Source organism: Pelmatolapia mariae, linkage group LG17 (assembly GCF_036321145.2).
Source record: "Pelmatolapia mariae isolate MD_Pm_ZW linkage group LG17, Pm_UMD_F_2, whole genome shotgun sequence".
Taxonomy (NCBI): domain Eukaryota; kingdom Metazoa; phylum Chordata; class Actinopteri; order Cichliformes; family Cichlidae; genus Pelmatolapia; species Pelmatolapia mariae.
In genome coordinates this window covers 14,711,258-14,720,000 of record NC_086242.1, presented here as the reverse complement: position 1 = coordinate 14,720,000, position 8,743 = coordinate 14,711,258, and positions in this window count along the sequence as shown.

The following is an 8,743-nucleotide window of genomic DNA, read 5'->3' as shown; positions in this document are numbered from 1 at the left end:
GACTAAAGTCACCCTCAGAAATCCTGCCGCCGCAGATTATTAAAATGAGCTGAAAACATCACCTACTTATATTTACAAGCATCACCGTGCAGGGTTTGTTTTAATCTGTTGCACAATGCCAGTGTCGGAAGAAGAACTCAGATCAGTAATTTATTGAGCTATAAATGCACCGAGTGATAAACTCAAAGAATATTAGCCGCTGGCAAGAAATGCTTCCGGATGTGTAAACAAGGCGTCTGTTTGCTGATCAGATTGAAATGGGGTTTGTCTTTGTTGTATCCATGTCCCTCAAGTAACCATGAGTCATCACTTTATCATGTTTGGGGGGGGGGGGGGGGGGGGGGGGGGGGGGAGGATTTGTGTGCCCTAGAGCAGAAGCTCAAGGGACCAGTTCACCCTGTCCAGGATGTGGGTGCTAGGGTCCCACCCTGGAGCCAGGCCTGGGGTAGGGGTTTGACGCCTTGTGGATTGGGCTTCTCTGCTGTGACTGCTGCCCCCATAAACAAAATGGATTTATAATCTCGTGATAAATATAAAATGAAGTCGTATGATGAAGATCTCAGTTCTGTAGCTCCTCCTGCAGAAATTATTTAACTATTATCTGCTATTATTAACTATTAGCATATTAAATTGGTAGTTTAATCTATAAAATCAGAATGACATTTCATTTGTTGCCATTCAGATTGGCAAACCTAAGCTGCCAGTAACTTACAAGAAGATGAAGAAGAAGAAAAAAGACAGCACATTTCTTTCTAAAATGGAAAACCTCAACATTGCGTTAATTTACTGCAACCGTACCACAGCCTTATAATAGTGTGTTGAGTAAAAGTCACATTTGGTATGTACATCCGTTTTGTTTCTCCATTTCCAGAGAACGGCTTCTTCCCTTTTGTGTTTAGGGTTTTGATTAATTATGCATGTTGTAAGACCATGTGCAAAGCGCATGTTGGATGAGCACCTGTCCGCCCCCGCCCTGACTTTGACCACATCACAGGTGCTAAAGAGTGCAACGGCATGACGCATCCAGGGCACCTTTGGGCTGTAAAGTCTGAACGACCGGACGTCTTTTTTTCTTTTTTTCAAGCAGAAATGCGTGAGGTCTTTGGCTTTAGTGTTTGCTTGATCTTAGATCCCTGCATGCATTTACTCATACTTTTATGGCCGATCATAATCTCTGCAATTAAGTTTTTAGCCATTTATCTTGGTCAGGTGTTACCCAGGCAGCCAAGGCCATCTCATACTGGCATATAGGTTCTGAAGGAATGACGGTGCTTGTTACACAGTGCCATTAGGCACGTAGGCCAGAGCAGAAGGCACGATACTCCTCTGGGGTGTTCAGTGTTTCTTTTGGAGAATATATCGAAGTTCATTAATGCTTTTTAGTCATTGTTGATGTGTGTTTACCAGTTACTAGGTGAGCACACCACTGTGATGTGTGGAATTTGGCTATTTGAGAAGCACTCTTAAATTTTCCCTTTTTTGTGTGTGTGTGGAAGATTTCACAGGCTTAGATAAATGCATGTGGCTGCTTTGATATGTGTTTATATATGCTTTTTAAAGCAAGCGCGCAAACAAATCTTACAGCCTTTCTTTTGTTCGATCGCCACTTCACGTCACTTATCAAAGAACGGCGCTCATGCTTTTCTGCCAAGAAAGGTCAGAGAGAGCGGTGAGGAAGCAGTTAAGCTGAACTGTGAACTGGTGGGCAAACTCTAATAGACACAAAAGCTGCAATTCCTTTTTTTACTTGCCTTTTTAGCCACGTTACCAACACATCTATGTCTGTCTGTCCAATATTTTGATCAAAACCGAAACTAAATTGCACAAAAGTTCTCGTCTCATTTAGTGAACTGCAAACCTGGCATTCCCATAGCTTCAGCTTTAGTTTGTTGTGTTGCCAGATTATCAGTCTGTGGGGTAATTTACAATCATTAACTCTTAAAATACTTAAATACACAATTATTTCGATATGTCATTATTGGTTTTTCATGCTACATGGCTGATTTAGACCCTGCCTGATTATTTATTGCACCTCCTACTAATGACTCGATCATATCGCTGACATATATATACATATCATTAACCAGTGAACAGAAACATACTAGCACTAAGTATTCTAAACTGGGGTGGCACAAAAGTGGACCTAATATTTGATTGTTCGTACCCCCACCCCCAACACACACACACACACACACACACACACAATTTTATTTTTCTCTTTCCCTTTTATTATATACTTCCAAATGACAGCAACAGTCACCTCAAGATGCTTTATGTTGTAAGGTAAACCTCACAAAATAATACATTTAAAACCCCAACAATCAAATAACACTCTTTTATCAACCACTTGGTGACAGTGGGAAGGAAAAACTTCCTTTTAACAGGAAGAAGCCTACAGCACAGGCAGCCTCAGGAAGGGATGACAATCTGCTGCAACTGGTTGGGGGTGGTAGATCTTAAATGTTCAATTTGGGAACCCAAAATTGTTTGATGTGAATACAACAAGGAGGTCTTGTTCCACCGTTTCTGTAAAAACCAACTCTTAGCCCTATCTGAAAAAGTATTCCCCCACCCACCCTTGACCCCAACAGTCACACAGTCACACATGGTGGTTGTGTGGTGGGCTGGAGCTGCTTTGCTCCTTCAGGACCAATGTTGGTCAAGTTGCTTGAAAAAAGTAATCAGTAACTAATTACCTATTACTTCTCAGAAAAAGTAATCCCATTACTTTACTGATTACTTATTTTCCAAAGTAATTAGTTACTTCAAGTAATTCATGTTACACAGCCTGAATAGGTAATAAAGCAATAGAGCTTAAGCCCAATTCTACTTTTTCTGCATAATCCATCATATAAAATGTAATCAAATGAAAAAGTCTCTTTTAAAAAGTTGTTTTATTAGTTTTAACCTTTTAACTTTATGCACATTGCATCAAGGAAAAATTCAATTATATGCAACATAATTTAATTATGTTGCATATAATTGATCCAAATGCATACAATGATCCAAAACACACCAGCTAGTCCATCACCTCTTAACCCAAAAATGAAGGTTTTGGAGTGGCCTAGTCAAAGTCCTGACTTAAATCTGATTGAAATGCTTTTGCATGACCTTAAACAAGCCATTCACACTAGAAAACCCTCCAATACGACTGAATTAAATCATTCTACAATAAAAAAAAAAAAGTAGCCTAGTTGACTTGATAACTTGACAGTTAACATAAACACTTCTCTGTAATTGTTGATGCCAAGAGTGGGGCAACCAGTTGTTAAGTTTAGTGGGCAATGATTTTTTTCCACATAGGTCCTAGTAGGTTAGTTAGTTAACTTCCTTTTACTTTATCTTAGTTTTTGTGATTAGAGTCACCAAGGGGAGTTTGAAGCATAATATTTTGTCTGAGACCTTTTTGATATGTTGGTGGCAGCTCTTACTTTGAAGGGGAATCCTCTCCATTTCATTGTTGCTCAGTCAGTAGATGGCAGGCACTCAGTTGGAGTCTTACATGCCAATTAACAGTTACTGTGGCAGTCTGCTTTTGACTGAAGCAATCACAGGGAGCTTTTTTGGCTCGACACCCTCTTTGTGAATCTTTCAGCCAGCTGCTCCAGTCGAGAATACACATTTTTTCCTCCTGATTAAAGGTTGCCACCAGGCCACGTGACTGAGGCCTAGTGAGCCTTTTTGTAGTTATATTTTAGTTTATTACAATGAGTATGGTCAGCTTAAAATAAATACAAAAAGTGCATTAGTTAAGTTAGTTTCAGTCTAGCCATGGCCATCTCACAGACTAGTTTTAACCTGTAAGTTACACACCCTTAGATGTTTTGTTTTTTTAACTGTGTTTTCTAGTAATCACACATTTTGAATGCTAAATGGATGCAACAGGTTCACCTCTCACCACATTTGTGACTGCATTATTTACTGAGGCTTGGTTTCGCAGCTGTGCTGGAGCTGTTTTCATTCAGAATTTACATGCTTCACCATCTGGTTATATTTTTACAGCCTTAAAAAAGGAACCAATTCATGCACCGTCTCTTTGCACTTCTTCTTTTTTTGGTCCACAACAGATTGTGAATAGCGGTTGGTTAAAATTGCAGGAATACGCCCCTTTGAGATGTATTTGTTAGCAAAGACATTTCCTCCATAATGTCAACCCCGAGACCCTTTAACAAGCCTCGTCATGCTCCAATCCTGTGTAACCTATCTAGCAGCAAATCTTTTGATGTTTTGGGACTGACGAGCGGGCTCGCACAGCCATTCTATGGTTATGTAATGAGGTTTCAAATAGGAAATGATACTCTTTTTTTTTTTTTTTCTCTCTCGTGTTCAACTTGCAGGCCCTGGTGACCATGGTGAAGTCTGCTTTTGTAAACAGCAAACAAGAACTGAAGACAAATGTCTGCTGCATGACTTAGATTTTTTCTGTCATACAAAAAAAAGTATTAATCAGATAAAGCAGCAAAAGACTGAACTGAAAATTTGTTTGCATTCATAAAAAGAAAAGTCTGCATATAAAATGACCAAAAGCTTGAAGTGAACTCTAAACGTGTTGAAGATTTGAAGATTTGTGAATGCGCTTCAGTGACTTCTGCTGCATGAGTGGTCATGTCAAGGAAGAGGTCTTATCTTTCCCCGGTGAGTCCATAAAATTTCCTCTCAGGAGGAAGAAGGGGAGGGGGAGTCCAGTCCAGACAGCGTTTGCCTCTCTCTTCCCGTGTACAGTTGTCCTCCCCAAGATTCTTGGCAATCGAATATTGTAATAAAATGAACATCTGCTAGGTTTTCTAGGAAAAAGGGTTGTTGGACAGTCAAAGTGCTATAAGGGAGCAGCAAAGAAAAGTGCGGTTCAAGGTTTGGCTTGGAGCAGAGCTGGCGCTGGGGTTGATCTGCTTTCATCTGACTCAAAATGGTAAGTGACACCAATATTTAGCGGCTATTGATTCTCAGTTATTTCTCAGGTCATTTATATTAAGAAGTGGACTTCCAGCTGAGAGGAGCTGGCCCTAACAGGAGGTGACCCCGAGGCCCTTGATAATTGCGGGCTCGACATATAGGGGATACATGACCTGATGGCCCACCCTTCATAAGTCTGTCGTTACCCTTCAGTTAGCGCCTTATCTTGTCTCCTTATCATCAGACTCAGGATCCAGGGATGATCAGCCGTTGTCTCAGAAGTCAGACTGCTCATGTTACAGTTGAAATGGCTTTACTGATGAGTCCAGGTAACTGTCTGCGTGTGAGCGCCCCTCCTCAAAGCCAGCTTTGATCATCAAAATGAAAGTTATGTTTTTGTTTTGTGGTGCTTTACAAAAGAATTGAATATGAAAGCCAAAAGTAAAAAACAAATTCCTGTTTTGACTCGTTGACTTGAAAAAACAAAACAAAACAACTCATCTAAACATGTGATAGTATCATAATAAACCTTCATCTTCTCATGGCATCCTTCAACTTAAAATCCTCCCTCATCTGTCTCAGTCTACAGGAATGACTGGAATTGCACCTTGAGGCTAACCGCTGCTTTACCGATCCAGCTCTCAGCGAGTGATAAGGTCACAACAACCTGTTAACTGCTGCACACACACAGATACAGTTCAGCTGTGTTTGTTTATGCGTTGCTCCACCAGCGTTTCAGTTAATAATTTGTCCAGCTGTTGAAAAACCTGCAGTGGAATCGATGCAGACAGCGACACTCTTTTCCCCTTTTCCATGTTTAAGGGATTTGATCTGGGTCCTGCTGCTCGCTCACTCTGCTATACGGGCTGGGCACCTTGAGAAGTGAGCTATCCATTGTCAAACCTCTTTGACCTGCTCTCTCCTTCAGCCTCTCCTATTTCCGCACAAAGACTCTCTAATGCCAGGTAGCTGGCGCTGGCATTCCTGATGCATTCCACCATGGGGAAGTTGCTGGGATCAGGATGAAAAATGCCTGAAACAAAGGCCTACTCTCATTCACAGGGTTTAGGGTTCTGTGGGAAAGTCCAGGCTGGACAGAGGTTGGATGGCAGAGGAATGCAAAGCGGGGCATAGCTCACACAGTCTCTATGACACAGGCCCAAAGACACATTGACAATGCAGAGGTCTTCTTACATGGAGGAGTCAGAAGTCAGGAAAGAGGATGATCGGACGCAGGATAAGTGCAGTATATCCCTGTTTCTCATGCTTACACATGACAGTTCAGTCGTCCATTTAGCTGGTGTGATGAGAAGGGCTTTGGTGGAGTGCCTGCGTGGGAGAAAATTTGACGGTTGCTAATACACCTCATTAGTTGTATTTGCCTTTATTAAAATGCAGCAGGATCTGACTTCTTGAGAAGCTGACAAGTATTTCTTGCTACAAAAATGAAAGTAGTCCCGAAGCTGGCTCAACTTGAAAGTTGCTTGTTAGACTTTCTAGCAAGACAAAGTTTATGTGTTAAAGAAATTCTTTGTGTTATCCTTTAGTGCGGTGGTCCCGATCCCTGGTGACCTGGGGGTGGCCCGGTGTGATATTTATAGTTTTCAGGGTTTTTAATTGTTAACTCGGTTTTCCTGGGTCTTTTCCCGTGTGTTAAGAATAAATTTTCTTTTTTTTGGTACCAGGCCGCACAGAAAAAAATAAATAACTTACATTAGTTCCATTTTATTTATTATCTGACTCTGAACAGTGTTTTATTTTGAAAATGACTGAATTCTCTCCGTTACTTCCATCTATGCCTCACTCTTGACGCATGTTAAGGTACATTAACCCTAATATTAAACCCGCGAGCTAGCAAAATGAGTAAAAAAAAAGACATCTTTGGATGGTTTCTTTGCAAATGGAAAAATGCCCAGTGAGGAGACAGAAGAAGAGCATATGAAAACCACTAAGAAAAAGAAAGCTGCATTTAACAGACAATACCAAAAGATCTACTTGAAATATGGATTTGTCTCAACAGGTGATTCCCACCCACTAAGCCCACTCTGCAATAACCGGCTCTCCAATGAGGCAATGAAGCCTTCAAAACTGCTTCGTTACTTGGAGACTAAGCACCCGACATTAAAAAGCAAGCCTTTGGAGTATTTTGAAAGAAAAAAGCGGGAACAAGAGGGACAAGAGCAATTACTGAGGGCCTCCAACAAATGCAAGTGCACTGAGAGCATCATACTTGGTGGCTAACCGTATTGCTTAGGATAAAAAGTCATTCACTATTGGTGAAGAATTGATCCTTCCCACCACTAAAGATATTTGCTGTGAAATTTTCGGAGAGGTGGCGGTTAAAACGATAGCATAGCTGCCTCTGTTGACTAGCACCATCACTCGTTGCATTGAGGAAATAGCAGAGGACATTGAGACACAGTTGTGTTGTTAGAGTTATTAACCACATTAAAGCACACGCCCTTAACTCACGCCTATTCGAGTAACTTTGTGAGGAGATGAACGCCCCGCAGAGATGCCTTCTATTACACACAGAAGCAAGGTGGTTATCTCGAGGGAAATTGCTGGCCAGAGTTTTTGAATTATGAAATTACGAATTCAGAAAAGCAGTTACCGCTGGCAGCACATTTCAGTGACAAAGGGTGGGTCGCAAAATTCGATTTCTTATGTGACGTAGTCAGCCTACTAAATGAACTCAGTCTGTCCCTTCAGGGAAAAATGACAACTGTCTTCAAGTTGGCAGATAAGGTAGCTGCATTTAAAGCCAAACTGGATTTATGGAGACAACGCGTAACAGAGGCATATTTGACATGCTTCAAACATTGGTGGGATTTTTGGAAGAGACTGAGCCTGAGGAGTCATTCTCCCAGCTAGTGCACGATCACCTGTCTTTGCATTTAAAAGAGTTTGAGCGCTACTTCCTAATCACAAAAGACGCACGAACTGACAAGGAATTGATCTGCGACCCATTTGTCAATAAACTGAGGGAATCCAGCATGTCTGTGCAAGAAGAAGATCAACTGTTTGAGATCACAGATGATGGCGGCCTTAAAAGTATGTTCGAGACATCAACTTTGCCGGTATTCTGGATAAAAGTCATGGCAGAATACTCTGAGATTGCCACAACAGCATTAAAAACCCTGTTGCCATTTCCGACATCATATCTGTGTTAAGTGGGGTTTTCTGCAGTTACAGCTACCAAAACAAGATTGCGGAGCAGACTGAGCATAAGCAACACACTTTGGGTGTCATGGTCCCCCATTATGCCCAGATGGGACCATCTCATTGCAGAGAAACAAGGACAGGGCTCTCATTGATTTAGCTTTATGGTGAATTATATATTGTCATGTACTTCATATTTGTTTTGTAGTTGTGTGTCTTATTTTGAAAGAAATATTCACACATTACCATATCAACCAGAGAGAATTAAGGGGCAGAGAGGAGGATGTTACTCTCAGTGTTGTTGGTGCATTTCAGGAGGTCGCTGCTAATAAAGTTACACAATTACACAGTGAATTCACTTTTGTTATTATATTTACAAAATACCACAGTTTTTGTCTTGCTTGTATCATTTTATTTTGTGGTATTTATCTGCGACACCTTAATGGCTGGTCTGTGAAAATATTGTCTGACATTAAACCAGTCCATGGCACGAAAAAGGGGACCGCTGCTTTAGTGGATTAGAGAAAAATAAAATAAACATATTTGTGATTGAGAGAAGAGTTAGCATATGCTAATACTGAGTAGACGAACCAGTTAGCACCCCGCTATGCAGGCCCTGAGGGTTGGAGGGTTTGAGGAAGGTGTGAACTGCGCACCTGAGAAGGGGACTTCGACGTAGGGCAGCTAG